The sequence below is a fragment of the Callithrix jacchus genome, chromosome 1 (genome assembly GCF_049354715.1).
Source record: "Callithrix jacchus isolate 240 chromosome 1, calJac240_pri, whole genome shotgun sequence".
Lineage (NCBI taxonomy): Eukaryota > Metazoa > Chordata > Mammalia > Primates > Cebidae > Callithrix > Callithrix jacchus.
In genome coordinates, this window is record NC_133502.1 from 207,040,250 (window position 1) to 207,057,349 (window position 17,100).

A 17,100-nucleotide genomic window follows, 5' to 3' on the forward strand; every position below is an offset into this window, starting at 1 on the left:
GGGGAGGCAGATGGGGCCCTCCAAGGTGCCTTGTGCTCCCCAAGGCCACTGCCCTCCTTTCAGTAGCTACACTGGTTACCCTCTGACATCCCACTCTGTCCCCACCCTCAGTCCCTGGAGGGAGGTAAAAGCGGCCTAGTTCTGCCGCTGAGCTGTAGAAAGCCAGCCTCGAACAGCAGCCATTGTGCAAATGTTTGTCACCTGGGCGAGGCAGTTGGGTCTCTGCTATTTGCACAGCTCCAGTGATGCCAGTCCTATGGAGAGGGGAAGGAGACAAGGAGTACTAGGTGTTCTCCGGCGCCTTTGCTGATGTGCACGCAGACCCTGCGTCTGTTCCTTGTCTGAAAAGCTAATTTGCTTTTAAATTAATCCAGGGAAGGGTGGCTTCCAGTTAAGGCTTGTTCAGGTTCTTTTGTAATCTGTGCACCCAAAGTCTGGTACTGGGAGAACATGAGCACAGGCACACAGAGGTGAAGTAACTTGCCCAGGCTCAGCCAGCTGGAAGCCTAGTTGGAACCTGTCAGGGCTGTGTCCCTTCTGGGCTGGGGTCTGCTTTCTGGAACTTGGCTGGTGCAGTCCTTGTTACGACTGGAGATGGCCCCTGTACCCCACCCCATGTTGAGTGCCTGCGCCCTCAGTCTCAAGCCCAGGATGTGAAGCTGAAGGAAGCCTCCAGGCCCTGGGCTGGCCCCTGTGAGCTGGCCTGAAGCCTGGTGAGCTCAGTGAAGCCCAGCACAGGCCCCGGCTCTTGGACCCACTTGGCTCACCCCGTGTTTGCTGCATCTAGGCTCTACCAGGACAGGGTGTGGAATACGAGTGCCCTTGCGATGCCATCAAAGCTGATCCCTCGGCCTCAGCTGCTGTGGCTGTGTGCAGGGCGCTGTGCTGTTCTCCAGCCCCACTAAGCTGCTTGTTGGTAAGAGCCCGCAGCTGCAGCAGCTGACCATCCAGCAGTGTCCGGCAGGCCCGTGTCATGCGTGCCTAAATGCTTATATGGATGGCTTTCCAGTAGCTGGGTGTGCCTGTGGGCTGGGGAGAAGGGGGTGTGGTACCCGGACTTCGGGAGATAGTTGCTGTTTACCTGTGGATGTGAGGGTGTGTGGTGAAGCACTACAGTGTCAAAAAGTTCTCAAGGTGCAGAGGGGGTAAGTACCCTGTGGGTCCTGAGGCAGGGGCGGGTCAGTTGTGTGCAACAGGAACCTCCCCCATGTGTCTGTCCATCCTGCATGTCTCCAGCCCCTTCTGAGCTTAGCTTGGAGTTGGCCTCAAGGCGGAACCCTCCTTCCTGCAGCCCCTCCCATCCTTGACTGCAGCCTGGGCCTGGGTGTCGAGCTGCACTTCAGGTTAGAGCCACCAGGGGGTGTGTGGCACCTGCCCTGCAAGAGGGCCCTGCCAGGGGTTGCGAATTGAGCAGGGTCCCAGGATGCCCTGCAGTCACGGGAGTGGCTTACAACCTAGTGTCCCAAGGTCCGGGTTTGAGATCTGGTTGTCTGGTCTTCTGGATGCTGCCTCTTGTCTCCCTGGTATGATCTGGTCCTGATGGGAATGCTGAGTGGGCAGGGGTCCCAGCCTGTCCTCTCCCTTCCCTATCCCTTAGGCTGGACTTAGAGCCCCGCTACCCACCCAGCCCAAGTAGGAAAGGCTTTGCTGGTCTGACATATCCCGGCCGGGCCTTGCTGCCTGTCCAGGGCTCTGTACCCGGTTGTGGGTATGGTTGGGATGACACGATGCAAAGAACAAAGGCCCCTAGGGGTAGTCTGTCTGCTTCCAAGCTCAGGACACACCTGCACGTCACAGGTGGAGGCTCGCATCACACCCATACCTGTTCACGTGCCCAAGTGCACAGAAAGCCTTTCTTATGGGCAGCCTGGTTTGACTTGGGGCTGAGCCTTTGCTGTTGACAGCCCCATAGCCCCTCTTTCTTGCCTGCCATGTGTGGTGGCTCAAGCCTGTAATCCCAGCACTTTGGGAGGCTGATACGGGAGGATCTCTTGAGCCCAGGAGGTCAAGGCTGCAGTGAGCCATGATTGCGCCACTGCCCTCCAGCCTGGGTGATGGAGCGAGATCTTATCTCAAGAAAAAAGCAAGGCAGTTTAGAGCTGATGATGGCTCTGAGGAAATAAAACAGGTCACTGGGATGGAGTCATGTGGGTGGGGTAGGGGAGGCCTCTCTGCTATGTGAAGGGTGTCAAGGGTCCTACCCACAGAGCCCTGTGCTGGAACACTCGCGGCAGGGAACAGTGCGAAATCCCTGAGGCTCCTGGGCTCAGGTATGAGCTGGGGGGAGGGGCTTTATGCTATGGGTTGTGCCTGTGCCTGCCTCATTCTCACCTGGATCTCCTGTCTCCAGCATGGAGTGTGTTTGTTGGGGGTCCCCATGTCCCTAGGCCTTGTCTGTGCTGTGTGAGTGCCTGGCTGTCCCCAGGAGAGGCCTGTGGTGGGTGGGGTGGCCGTCGTGCCTGTGCATGTCACTGAGGGTGCATCTCCAAGTGCCTGCTGGCATGCGCTTCCTGTCACTTTTCTTTCACCAGAACCCCTAGACAGGCCTTGCCGGAAGCCTACGGTGACAGAACAAGGAGTCCCATTCTATTCCTCCTGAAAAAAAGGAAAAATAACTTCTGGGAATTTCTGAGCAAGTGGGAACAGGGAGGTGGTGGCGGGAGCTGCCTTTGCCTTAAAAGGTGTGATGGAGCCAGGGACTTAGCTCACCTGGGGATGGCCAAGGGGTGTGGAGGGGTGGGTGGCTGGCCACCACCTTGTGGGCTCGCCGCAAAGTGCTCTCTAGAGAGCCTGGATCTTCACTGATGGCCTTGCTGGTGAGGGCTCTGCTGCTCCACCTCTATCCCCTGCCCAGAGGGCTCAGTCCCATGCAGCTGGCAGCCCACCCTCCTCCAGGTGAGAACGCAGCTACTTGCTGGAGCTTCTGGCGGTCCCCCTGCCCTGTCTCCTGGCCAGTTCCCAGGAGCCCAAAGTCCCCTTCCCTTTTCTTTTTTTTCTGAAGCAGAGTCTCACTCTGTTGCTCAGGCTGGAATGTGCAGTGGCGCAATCTTGGGGCTCGCTGCAACCTCTGCCTCTTGGGTTCAAGTGATTCTCCTGCCTCAGCTTCTCATGTAGCTGAGATTACAGGCTCCCACCACCACATCCAGCTAATTTCTGTATTTTTAGTAGAGACAGGGTTTTGCCATATTGGCTGGGCCGGTCTCAAACTCCTGACCTCAGGTGATCTACCCATCTTAGCCTCCCAAAGTGCTGGGATTATAGGCGAGAACCACTGCGCCTGTCCTCCTTCCCTTTCAGGAGCAGTCTCAGGAGCCCAGGCCAGGCCACCGATAGGAGAGAGGTCTGGTGCAAACCTCACAGGAGGCAGGAAATTACTGTAGCCCTCCCTATCCTCGAGCTGTAGTGAGCTATGATTGTACCACTGCACTCCAGCCTGGGCAACAGGGTGAGACTCTGTCTCTAAAAAGAAAAGGAGAAAAAATAAAACCTTAAGAAATAGAAAGTATAGTTGATCTTCATTAAGTGGAAGTGACTCATCATAAAGGTCTTCATCCTCATCGTCTTCACGTTGAGTAGGTTGAGGAGGAAGAAAAGGAATGGGGAGGTCTTACAGTCTCAGGAGTGGCAGAGGCGAAAAAAATCTGCATAGAAGTGGGTCATTGGTGGATCACCTGAGGTCAGGAGTTCGAGACCAGCCTGACCAACATGGTGAAACCCCATTTCCACTTAAAAAATACAAAATTAGCTGGGCATAGTGGCACATGCCTGTCCTTTCATCTACTCAGGAGGCTGAGGCAGAAGAATTGCTTGAACCCAGGAGGCAGAGGTTTCAGTGAGCCGAGATTATGCCATTGCACTGCACCCTGGGCGACAAGAGCAAGACTCCATCTCAAAAATAAAAATAAAAAAAAACAACAACAGAAGTGGACCCTTGAAGTCCAAACCCATGTTATTCAAGCGTCAACTGTATTTTTTTTTTGAGATGGATTCCCGCTCTGTCACCCAGGCTGGATTGCAATGGCATGATCTTGGCTCACTGCAACCTCCGACTCCCAGGTTCAAGCAATTCTCTTGCCTCAGCCTCCTGAGTAGCTGAATTACAGGTGACTGCCAGAATACCCAGCTAATTTTTTTGTACTTTTAGTAGATGGGGTTTTACGACGTTGGCCAGGCTGGTCTCGAACTCCTGACCTCAGGTGATTTGCCCGCCTCAGCCTCGCAAAGTACTAACATGACAGGCTTGAGCCACTGTGCCCAGGCTTGAGGGTCAATTGTATTCATACATCACCATTACCAACCCTTATTAAGCACCAACTAAGTATCAGGCATTCAAGGCTCTTCACTAGGCGGCTGCAGCCTGCCAGCTCATCCCAGGCTGCTGTGCCTCAGCCATGCGGGACCATCAGAGTCATCCTTCCTCCCGGGTGTGTCTTGGTGTCCCTGTCTGCAATCCTGGTGTGGTGCCTGGAAGAGAATTGTCCGAGGGTGGCTCCTGGCTAGCCTCTTCCCAGTGTTGGGACACCTGTCTTGGCTGGGCACAGCGGCTCACACCTATAATCCCAGCACTTTGGGAGGCCAAGGTGGTGGGGGGGGGGATCACCTGATGTTAGGAGTTCGAGACCAGCCTGACCAACATGGAGAAACCCTGTCTCTACTAAAAATACAAAATTAGCTGGACATGCCTGTAATCCCAGCTATTCCGGAGGTGGAGGCAGGAGAATTGCTTGAACCTGGGAGGTGGAGGTTGCGGTGAGCCAAGATCTCACCATTGCACTCCAGCCTGGGCAACGAGAGCAAAACTCCATCTCAAAAAAAAAAGAAAAAAAAAAAAGGCTGTCTTGAGGATTAAATGGGCGACTCTCGAGGAGCCCAGCCCAGCTCCTAGTACCTGTTTTTTATTCAACGTGCACCCCTCCCTCACCCTTTCAGGCTCTGACCCCCAGCCCTCAGTTAGGAAATACTTGCTGAATGACTGGTTTTGCCTACGAGAAGGTCATAATACCTTCAAGGTCACTTCCATGTCACAGATGGCAAAGCCAGGGCTCTGAGAGGAAACCAGGTCCAGAGGCACCACTTAGTCCCGCACTCCAAAGCCCACCACCTTCTCCACTAAGACAGAGGCAGCAATTGGCAGCTCAAGGGCCAGCCCACCCCGCAGTTATGTTTCGTTTGGTCTTCAGAGTTGCGAAAGAAAACTAAATGGAGCTGACCTTTACGAGTCAGGCGCTTTCACACAGAACTCGGATTTCCAGCTTCTTTGGGCAATGGGGTGATCTGGCGGCAGCAGGAGCTGCGGAGCTGCTGCCCAGCCTCCGCCTCAGAGCTACCTCGGCCGGCCTGGCACCCAGCAGGGTCCAGCACACAGGAGGTGCTCAGCGAAGGACTGGGAGGTGAAAGAGACTGGGTCAGAGGGACAAATGAAGTGCCTACTGGCCGTTCCTAGGAAACCTATTTGGGTGAGCTTGTTTTACACGAGACCTTGAATTCAGGAGCTGGTAGATTTTGACCATTTTTTGTTTTTGAGATGAAGTCTCACTCTGTTGCCCAGGCTGGAGTACAGTGATGTGATCCTGGCTCACCACAGCCTTGGCCTTCTGGCACAAGCGATCCTCCTGCCACAGCCTCCTAAATAGCCAGGACTACAGACACACGCCACCATGCCTGGCAAATAGTTTTTTTTTTTGAGACGAAGTTTCACTCTTGTTGCCCAGACTGGAGTGCAATGGCATGATCTCAGGTCACCACAACCTCCGCCTCCTGGGTTCAAGCAATTCTCCTGCCTCAGCCTCCTGAGTAGTTGGGACTACAGGCATTAGCTACCAAGCCCAGCTAATTTTTGTATTTTTAGTAGAGACGGGGTTTCACCATGTTGGCCAGGATGATCTCAATCTCTTAACTTCGTGTTCCGCCCGCCTCAGCCTCCTAAAATTCTGGGATTACAGGCTTGAGCCACCGAGCTTGGCGCCTGGCTAATCTTTAACACATTATTTTGTAGAGACAGAGCCTCACTAAGTCGCCAAGGCTGGTTTTGAACCCCTGGGCTCAAGCAATTCTCCAGCCTTGGCCTCCTAAAGTTCTGGGATTATAGCCGTGCACCACCACGCCTGGCCACCACACTTTGAGCTTTAAAAACCTGATCAATGGGCAAGGCGAGGTGGCTCATGCCTGCAATCACAGCACTTTAGGAGGCTGAGGTGGGCGTATCACTTCAGGTCAGGAGTTCGAGACCAGCCTGACCAACATGGAGAAACCCCATCTTTACTAAAAATACAAAATTAGCCGGTCATGGTGGTGAGTGCCTGTAGTTCCAGCTACTTGGGAGGCTGAGGCAGGAGAATTGCTTGAATCTGGGAGGTGGAGGTTGCAGTGAACCAGGATTGCCCCATTGCACTCCAGCCTGGGCAAGAAGAGCAAAACTTAGTCTCGAAAAACAAACAAACAAAAAAACCAGATCAATGAGCCTGGAAATCATCCAAAAGTCCACTGGCCTCGAGGCCACCATATACAGCATTGTCTCCTTGGCGTGGGAGCGCCATGCCTCAATGCAGGTAGAGCTGGAGCTGCAAGTGCCCCTCATGGAGGGATCTCTCGGTGCAGAGCAAAAAGGGCAATTTGCAGAGAAACGCCCACATTGCAGCTAGATATCTGCACCCTTCCTTCCGCATCTGTGAAAGATTTTATACTTAATTTAAAACATGCAAGTGGGTCCCAGCGTGGTGGCTCACGCCTGTAATCCCAGCACTTTGGGAAGCCGAGGTGGGCAGATCACCTGAGGTCAGGAGTTCAAGACCAGCCTGGCCAACATAGTGAAACCCCTGTCTCTGCTAAAAATACAAAAATTAGCCGGTCACGGTGGCGGATGTCTGCAATTCCAGCTACTTGGGAGGCTGAGGCAGGAGAATTGCTTGAGCCTGGGAGGCAGAGGTTGCAGTGAGCCCAGTTCTTGCTATTGCACTGCAGCCTGGGCGACAGAGCGAGACTGTGTCTCAAATAAATAAATAAATAAATAAAACAGGAAACAAACAAATGGCAAGCCCAGTCCGCACTGGCTGTGTGGCATGGTGGACAGTGACGGGGCTGGGCGCTGAGGTGGCCTGCCTCCTGTCCCAGCTCCAAGTCCCACCTCCTGTCCCTGCACCAAGGTGCAGGCTTGGTGAGGCCTGTCTGGGCCTCAGTTTCCTTGTTTGTAGCATGGGGGCTTGGGCTCAGGGAGGGCAGGGTGGCACAATTTCTCAGAGCCCTTTCAGCTCTGAGGCAGGGACTCCGAAGGCCAAAGGTCAGTGCAGAGTGCAAAGATTGACAGAGAGCTGTGGGCTGTAGCAATCAGGAAGGCTTCCTGAAAGAGGGAGACTTGAGCTGAGCTGTGAAGGCTGAAGAATGCCCCACCAGGGCTGACCTGAATAGGAAGGGTGGGCAATTATGATGCCAAGGAATTGACTGATGCAGGACAGGCAAGGCTTAGCCAAATTAGGGTTCTTGGCCTCTCCCAGGAAAGAATTCAAGGGCAGCAGGTGGTGTAAACAGCACCTTTCACTGAAGGGACAGTGAACGGCAGCAGCAGAGTTCTCGCTTCTCCTGGAGCAGGGCTGCTGGGCTACCCCATAGGCCGTGGGCCCAGAGCAGCCGCTCCGAAGCAGGGCTGCACTCATATTTATACCTCTTTTAATTATACGCAAATGAAGGGGTGAGTGATGCAGAAATTTACAAGACAAGAGGGCAACTTCTGGGTTTTCGGGTCGATGCTATGGAAGGGGTCAGCAATTTCTGGGTGTTGCCATGGCAACGGTAAACTGATTGATATGGCATACTGGTGGGTGCGACTTAGGGGGAGGTGCTTCCCCCGACCCATTTGAGCTAGTCCTCAATTTGGTCCGGCAACCTCAGAGTGAGTTTGTGAGAGAGACCTCAGGCACAGCAGGTAGCGAGTTAGGGAGACATTTGTGGGTGGGCTGTGGGAGGCCTTCCCTGAGATCTTCCACTAAACCTCATCCCAGGGGGCTCCCTTCTCCATCCTGGATGGGTGGGCGGGTGTGGGAAGTGGATCTCATGCTCATCATGCCCCATGAGCTAAGCATTGCACCTGCTCCTGTCACGCATGGTCCATTTGCTCCTCACACCCACCTGGGGAAGGGGGTGGCAGGCACACAGGTGACCCCCAGTTCACAGGAGAAGAAACTGTACCTGGAGAGGGAGAGGTAAGGAAGCCCCTTGACGAAGCGGGAGGCCAAAGCTGAGCTCCCAGGCAGCTGTCCTCCCTGCCCGGAATGCTGTTCCCTCTTTTCTGGGGTGGGAACTCGAACTTGCCCTTCTGGGATTGGCTCCAATGTCACCTCCTCCTGGAAGCCTCCCTTGATCCCCACCTGCATTGGGGTGGCCTGATGTTTTCTTTTTTGCACTCTCTTCTTCTCCCTCCCTGCTTTGTGCTCTGTGTCCAACTTCCCAGCCAGGCGGCGACCTCCTTGGGTCCCGGGTTGTGTCTGTCTGGCTATTCTCGTACCCGCCGCACCTAGCACAGTGCTGAGCACATAGTAGGAGTTCCGTGAGTGTCTGTTGAAAGACCCATTGCCTGAAGGCACGTGTAAACTCAGAATGAATGAGGTGACTTGCCCAAGGTTGCCCAGATGGTCAGGGCTGCGTGGCCCTGGTGGAACAGCAGCGCCCCAGCCCCTCTGGTCTCCTGGCTGGTTTCCTGCTTCTGTTCTTTTTTTTTTTTTGAGATGGCATCTCCCTCTGTTGCCCAGGCTGGAGTGCAGCGGCACAATCTTGGCTTACTGCCACCTCAGTCTCCCGGGTTCAAGTGATTCTTCGGCCTCAGCCTCCTGAGTAGCTGGGATTACAGGCTCCTGCCACCACATCTGGCTATTTTTGTTCGTTTGTTTCTTTTTGTATTTTTAGTAGAGACGGGATTTTGCCACATTGGCCAGGCTGATCTCAAACTCCTGACCTCAAGTGATCCTCCTGCCACGGCCTCCCCAAGTGCTGTGATTACAGATGTGAGGCACCATTGCCCAGTCCTGCTCTGTTCTTGATGCTCACATCTATCCTCCACCTGGCAGCCAGCGTTGAACAAACCCCGGTCAGATTGCACCCCGCCTCTGCTGCACGCCCTGCATAGCTCCGCTGGACGCAGAGTGAGAGCTCAGGACCCACCCCTTCCCCGGCCTCATGGCCACACTGGTCTCCTCTCTGTTCCTGCAATGAGATAGGCTGGTCCCCACCTCAGAGGCCTTTGCATTGGCTCTCCCCGTGTCCTGGAATGCTGGTCCCTAGAACTTTGCAGAGGCCACTTTCTCAACTGCAACCTTGCTGCCCCAGGGCTCCTGACCCTGCACTCCACTCTGCCTTGCTCAGTTCCAGGTTCTGCTGCTCTTCTGCGCTCTGCTTCTCTGACAGCACTCGTTCGACAGCAGCAGAATGCACTTCTGTGTCGTGGTCACCACGCATCCTTCCCACTGCCGCTAGGGCAGGGCCCTTTGAGTCTCTGTTTTCCAGCCTTCCAGAGAAGGGAGGGTGGGGAAGATGTGGTCTGGAGCGCATGAGAGACCAGGGAGGACTCCGAGGCAGCAGCGACTTCCTCAAAGCAAATTTAGGAAAAGCTGAAGTGAAAGGCTCAGGCAGCTGTGTTCTTCCTGCAGCTGGTCCGACGCCAAGGATATGCGTCTGTGTCTGTGTGAGACTGTGTGTGACTCGGGTGTCTCTGTGGCTGTCTGTGTGCATGTGTATTGTGGGTTGGGAGGTGGTGGATTCTGGAACCAGGAATTTCTCAGAGCCTTGAGAGGCAGCTGGGTGGTCTCTGGCCCAGGGGTTCCAGAGGTGCGTTCCCCAGAGCTGTGGGGCTGGGAGCTTCTGTCCTTTACCCTGGGGCAGAGTGACCCAACGGGACAGGATGTGTGTAAACTCTGCAGTGGATTTTCAGGGTTCCATTCCCAGCTCCATCGCTTCCTCTGTGACCTTCAGGAAGTGATTTTTTTTTTTTGGTGACGCTTCTTCTTTTTTTTCTTTTTTTTTTTTTTGAGATAGAGTTTTGCTCTGTCGCCCAGGCTGGAGTGCAGTGGTGCAATCTCAGCTCACTGTAACCTCTGACTCCCTGGTTCCAGCGATTCTCCTCTCTCAGCCTCCTGAGTAGCTGGGATTACAGGCATGTGCCACCATATCCAGCTAATTTTTTTGTATTTTGGGTAGAGATGGGGTTTCACCATGTTGGCCAGGTTGGTCTTGAACTTTTGACCTCTGGTGATCCACGCACCTCAGCCTCCCAAAGTGCTGAGATTATAGGCGTGAACCACTGCACCCGGCTGAGGAAGTCATTTAACCACATGGTGACTCAGTGTCATCATCTGAAAAATGGAGATGCTAAGACAAGAGGCCTCCTCCTGTTTTTGCCAGGATTTGATGAATGAAGGCACGTGAGCGGCCAAGACCCACAGTCAGCCCTCAGCTAACATTCATGAGGGGTATCAGTCTAAGATCCAGTCTGAGCAAGACCCAGACCAGCCTCAGGGAGGGGGTGTCAGGCAGAGGGAGAGGCCACCAGTGCTGTGCAGACAGCAGGGGAGGCAGGTGCAAGGCCCCAGAAGGGTCCCACTCCAGGCAGGAGTCCCAAGGAAAGCGGTCTCAGGGGAGAGGCTGAACAGGCCAGAAAAGAAGAAGAGAAAGGGGCCACAGGGATGGGGCAGCGAGGGCCAAGGCTGCAGGGGGAGAGATGGAGGGGTGAGGGCTTCGAGAAACTCGGGAGGCTCATGCCCCCAGTGGGACCAAGGATGAGGTGGGAGTGCAGCCGCAGGCTCCACCTCCCCAAGCACCAGGCTGCACTGGACTCTGTCCTGGAGCGGCGCGAGCCACAGGAGGAGTTTCAGGAGGGGCTTGGAGGCCTCAGTTTCCATCTGGTTCCAGGCTGATGGAGAGGCATCATCACAGCCCAGGCTGGGAAGGTGAGACACTCACATCAAACATTTAGAAAACAAGGCTAGGGGCTGGGCGCGGTGGCTCATGCCTGGAATCCCAGCACTTTGGGAGGCCGAGGCGGGCGCACCACCTGAGGTCAGGAGTTTGAGACCAGCCTGGCCAACATGGTGAAACGATGTCTCTACTAAAAATATAAAAAAAAATTAGCCAGGCGTGGTGGCAGGTGCCTATAATCCCAGCATTCAGGAGGCTGAGGCAGGAGAATTGCTTGAACCTGGGAGGCAGAGGTTGCAGTGAGCCAAGATCCCGTCATTTCACTCCAGCCTGAGCAACAAGAGCAAAACTCCATCACACCAAAAAACAAGGCCAGAACCACTAGAGCACACTGCTCGGTGGCTGAGAAAGGCTTAAGGGGCGGAGGGGCCTGAGGAAGGGTGACCTGTGAAGGTTTCCTGGAGGAGGGGCCCTGGAGGTAAGCCTTAGTGGAGGCAATAAGAGACCTTACCTCAGCCTGCTGAGTGACTTCAGGCAAACCACTGCCCTCTCTGGTCTCAGCTCCCACCTGCCCTGGCAGGGACTCACCTGGCCCCACCTCTGTGTCTCTCTTGGGCTCTGACATTCCACGGTCAGGGATAGGGAAGACTGGAATGAATCTGCCAGGGACAGATTCGGATTCTTGATGTAGATGGAGACTCTGCCTCAGTTTCCCCCCTGCACTGGGCTGAGGGTAGGGCAGGGAGGACAATCGTATTTGATTGTCAAAGACGTTGCCCGCCTCAAGGGCCAGCTGCCAAGGATTGTTTTCCATGCCTAGGAGGGTGGGCCCTTCCAGCCAAAAGAAAATTCCAAACCCCTGCCAGGAAGGAAGCCACCCGCCTAAGCCCTGTGGCATCAACTGTGTTCTTTCTGTTCAGCCCCTCTCTCTTGGCCAAGGTGGAGAGAGCCTCCCTGGGCCTGGAGAAGAGGCCCTCAGCGCCTCCAGTTTGCACAGAAGCGCCCTCTCTCTTCCCCTGTTCCTTCCTGCCTTCTCTGTTCCAGGCGCAGGCTCACAAGGTGCAGGCTCTGCTTCTGGGTGTCTGTTAGTCTGGGTGCTGGGAATAACCTGGGGCTCCCCTCCTCTGGGACAATGGGAGTGTTACTTGGGAATTAAGAGCCCTCCCTCCTAAAATTTCCTGAGTCCTAGTTTCCATGGGGTCGGATCTTTGTTTGCAAGATACGCATTCCTGAAATTATTTAGTACCAAGAGTTCTTGGGACCAGACAGTAGTCCATGATCCTGGACTTTTCTGGTTGTACGACTGTGTCGTTCTATGATTCTCTGTTCAAAGGCACTGTGGTTCTGGAAGTCTGGTCCAGTGGTCCACAGTTCAGATACCACACTGTGGGCTGAGGGGGCCACAGGAGCTGGTGGGGCCAGGGGAGGAGCTGGGAAAGGGGTGCCAGGTGGCAGGGTGGCACGGGGCAGGCCAGGTGTGCTGGTGTGGGTGTTGGCGGCAGCTCCAGAGCTGACAGCTGGGCAGGGGCCGCTGCCTGAGCCCATTGCACCTGGCCCTGACCCAGGAAGGGGAGGGGGCAGGGACAGGATGGGGACCCAGGAGAGGCTTGGCTGAGACCCTCCCTCTACAGAGATTCCTCAGCCACTAGGAGTTCAGTTGGCAACAGGAGAGCAGTCTCGGGGAGGGCAGAGCTGGGCTCACCTTGGGCAACCACCCAGTGGACAAGCGGGGCGTCCAGGCACAGCCAGGGGCAGGGCCAACTCCTGGTCTCACTGAGAGCTGAGGTAGCCCAGGACTCCCCTGGCCAGTCCAGTGTTCTTTCCATGGGTCTCCTGTTAATTGGCCCTCAAACACCCGACTTCATCCCTGAATGTTGGTCTCTGGTCCCTGACGACCCTCTCTCCATGCACTACTGGCTGCCCCAGGTCTTTGGCCCGGGAAGAGTCAGGAGCTCAGCGTTTGCTGTCAGGAGGTCTCAGTCTTCCCATCTGGGTGCTGGGGGTAGTGGACCATCAGGCCGGCCCTCCCTCCCTGTCTCCACGCTGACTTCTTCGGTCTTCCTGCCCCAGGCTCCCCATGCCCTCCTGGCTCTTGTGAGGAGGGGTTCCCTGCCCCTCCCTGGCCCTGTCTGGTGGGCTCCCAGCGGCCCCGGCCCTGTGGGAGCTGGAATTTGGAGCAGTCCCTGGCGTGTGCGCACTGCTGGGGCACCTCCTCTGACTCGGGGCCAGGAATTCCTCCCGCCTGTTCCCTACCAGCCCCAAGGGAAGGGGTTGCTGTGGGAAGGACCAGAGCACTTGTTGCAAGTCCAGACTGAGGGAGGGTAGGGAGGGAGCCACGGCCTGGGGCTGGCAGGGCAGGCTGGGGTGGGCTGGGGGAGGACGGGGATGGGCTCTGACCACGCCCCCAACCCTTCTCTTCTTTGCATGGGCACAGATGATCACAGTTGTAGAGCCCTGTGCCCTCCTATGAATTCATTCACTGAGTATTTACTGAGCACCTACTGTGTGCCAGGCCGCGCATTAGGTGCTGGAGAGACGTCATGAGTGGGACGGTGAGAAGCCCTGCCCACACGACACGGGGCTTCCAGTCTAGCGTGAGGACAGACGCAATCTGGACGATAGGTGCAGAGAGGTCTGCGCAAAGACACAAATCCAGTGGGTGTTGGGTCTGCGAGTGGCTGGGCCTGCTTCTGCAGGGAGATGGAGGGTGAGGGTTGGGGGGTCTCTTAGAGGAGATGTGTTTGCAGAAGCTTGTGTAATGAGAAGCTGGGGAGAAGGGGAGAGGCCGGAACTGGCCTGGAGGAAGATGGATCAGCCGGGACCCCCTGCAGCTGTGGGATAGGAGAGGGCAGGACCTTGAAGCCACAGCAGCATCTTTGTGTTGTAGTCTTGTGTCATTTATTCTTCTTTTTGAGATGGAGTTTTGCTCTTGTTGCCCAGGCTGGAGTACAATGGCATGATCTTGGCTCACTGCAACCTCCGCCTCCTGGGTTCAAGTGATTCTCCTGCCTCAGCCTCTTAAGCAGCTGGGATTACAGGTGCTCAGCACCACACCTGACTAATTTTGTATTTTTAGTAGAGATGGGTTTCTCCCTGTTGGTCAGGCTGGTCTCAAACTCCCGACCTCAGGTGATCCACCTGCCTCGACCTCCCAAAGTGCTGGGATTACAGGTGTGAGCCACCACGCCTGGCCCTGAATTGTAAGTTTAAATACTTTGACGTCTAGGCCAGGCATGGTGGCTCACACCTGTTATCCCAGCATTTTGGGAGGCCAAGGCGGGTAGATTACCTGAGGTCAGGAGTTTAAGACCAGCCTGACCAACATGGTGAAACCCCGTCCCTACTAAATACAAAAAAATTAGCAAGGCATGGTGGCACATGCCTGTAATCCGAGCTACTTGGGAGACTGAGACAGGAGAATCTCTTGAACCTGGGAGCAGAGGTTGCAGAGCTGAGATCAAGTCACTGCACTCCAGCCTGGGCAACAAGAGCAAAACTCATCTCAAAAAAAAAAAAAAAAAAAAAAAAAGGCGGGGGTGGTGGCTCACGCCTGTAATCCTAACACTTTGGGAGGCCGAGGTGGGTGGATCACATGAGTCAGGAGTTTGAGGCCAGCCTGGCTAACATAGCGAAACCCCATCTCTACTAAATATATAAAAATTAGCTGGGCATGCTGGCAGGCACCTGCAATCCCAGCTACTTGGGAGGCTGAGGCAGGAGAATCACTTGAACCCGGGAGGCGGAGGTTTCAGTGAGCCAAGACCTTGCCATTGCACTCCAGCCTGGGCAACAAGAGTGAAACTCCATCTAAAAAAAATAGATTGCTGTCTAATCATGGCTGCGTTTTGAAGCCAGTTTGCAAAATTCCTGAAAACACAATCGCTGAGTAGCCAGCTCCTGGACCTGGTGCGGGGATAGGGCTGTGGGAGGAGCATGATGGGGAGGAAGATGAGTTCTAAGTTGTGCTCCCTCCCTCCTCCACCTGCCTGAGTCCCTGGGGGCGTAGACCGTCCTCATGACCTCGGGGTCCCTCCTGAACACAGCCCTCGCCTTCCTCCACCTTCCTGCCTCTTCCGCTAACCCAGCCAGCAGTGTGGGAACAGAGTGGCCTGCGGCTGGGCGAGACATCCCAGGGAACACGCTTGGAGGGTAGAACACTGCTGGGAGGGAGGAGGCCTGGGCCCCTCTCCTGCATCTGCCCCGAACTTGCCATGTAACCCTGGGATAGTCGCTACCCACCCCCGGACTCAGTTCCCCTCCCCGTAAATGAGGTGCTTGGACAGGAGGTGATGGGCCACCTTCCCCACCCTGATGGCCTCTTGCTCTGGTTTCCAAGGTTTGTGAAGACTAGTCATCTTCTAGCCATTGGCTGCTAATGGGGGTTGGTCCCCTGGCTAGTGATGTATTTCCAACCACTCACCTGGTCCCTGCCTCAGCTTGCCCCATCCTCCAGCTGTGTGTCCCGAGCATTCTGTCTTGCTAATGATATCACTGCCAGGGAGATGGGGACTTCAGGTGGGAGTTACCCTGCCGAAGGCTCCTCTGGGTCACCACCAGGTTTGCTTCCTCCCGGGAGCCTTCATGGGTTGCTCTCTTATTCTGAACACCTCCCAGCTCACCCAGACCCTCACTATAGGCTGTGTCCTGGTTTGGGTGTGAGCCCGGCCTCCCCCAGCCGACCTAGCACACTCAGAGGGCAGTGCAGGTGTCTCCAGCACAGAGCGAGGAGTCCTGGCCCAACCCTATCAGATGAGTGACCTGGGGGCCGGTCACTCTCCCTGGCTAAGCCTCAACTCTCTGTTCCTGAAATAGGGCTCTGTTTCCAAACCGTCCTTCTAGCACCTCACAGCGGATTGGGGGCAGGAGGCGTGACCTGCAGCGAGTGGCCCTGAAGGTTGCAGTGGCAAGAAACGATTCTGTCAGTGGCGTGGCCGGTTCAACACGACTCACATTCCTGCCCGGCACAGTGGCTCACGCCTGTGATCCCAGCACTTTGGGGCCAAGGAGGGCAGATTACCTCGGGTCGGGAGTTTGAGACCAGCCTGACCAACATGGAGAAACTCCATTGCTACAAAAAATACAAAATTAGCTGGGTATGGTGGTGCCTCCCAGCTACTCAGGAGAATCGCTTGAACCCAGGAGTTGGAGGTTGTGGTGAGCCGAGATCACGTCACTGCACTCCAGCCTGGGTGACAGAGCAAGACTCTGTCTCAAAAAAAAGAAAGAAAATTACTCAAATTCCGTGGCTTGAAACGCTGTCGATGAGCTGCCGTTGCCTCACTTTCATCTCCAACCCTATCTGGGCCCGGCTGGTCGGCCACACCTCCCAGAACTCCGGATCCCTGCACCTGCTGCTTAAGGTAAAAGCCCACTTGTCACCCTGGCTGCAGACAGCAGCGTGGGTGGAACTCATGCCGAGTGCAGAAAGCCCATGCCTGCAAAAAAATAACACACCGCTGGCCAGGCACTGTGGCTCACCCCTGTAATCCCAGCACTTTGGGAGGCCAAGGTGGGCGGATCACCTGAGATTGGGAGTTCAAGACCAGCCTGACCAACATGGAGAAACCCCATCTCCATACAAAAGTAGCTGGGCGTGGTGGTGCATGGCTATAATCCCAGCTGCCCGGGAGGCTGAGGCAGGAAAATCGCTTGAACCCGAGAGGTGGAGGTTGCGATGAGCTGATAGTGCAATTGCACTAGCATGAGCAACCAGAGCAAAACTCAGAACAAAGAAAAAGAAATCACACGCCAATCCCACTGACACAGAGGTCTGGACCAGGTGGGCTCCTGGACAGGAGAGTGGTTACCCTTGAGGGCTTGAGGGCAGGGGTGGGCACTGACCAGAGGGAGGGCCTGGGTGGCTTTTGGGGGCCGGAAACGTTTTCTGTCTTGATCTTGGAGCTGGTTTTACTGGTATGTTGAGTTAAAATAATCTTATCATCAGTTCAGATTCTCCCCTCATCTACTTCATACAGCAAAACAGATGAAAATCCCAACTCTCATACACCTTCCATTCTAGCAGGGGGATGGGAGGGGCAGGCATTACACATGAAAAGCAAGTAAACGAGTGGTAAATCAGATAGTGGGAAGAGCCAGAATCAGGGTGCAGGGTTGGGGGAGGTGGGTGCTGGGTGCTGGGGTGAACGTGGAGTTGCTATTTGTATAGGGTGGTCTTTTTTGAACAGGACTCTGAAGGAAGCG

At 55.2% G+C, this 17,100-nt stretch overlaps 1 protein-coding gene across 17 annotated transcripts in view; it reads right to left on the reverse strand.

The window, feature by feature from the left end:
• Positions 1-17,100, reverse strand: part of LOC100387845 (uncharacterized) — a 226,702-nt gene that overhangs the window by 46,707 nt on the left and 162,895 nt on the right. The gene's annotated exons all lie outside the window — the stretch shown is intronic.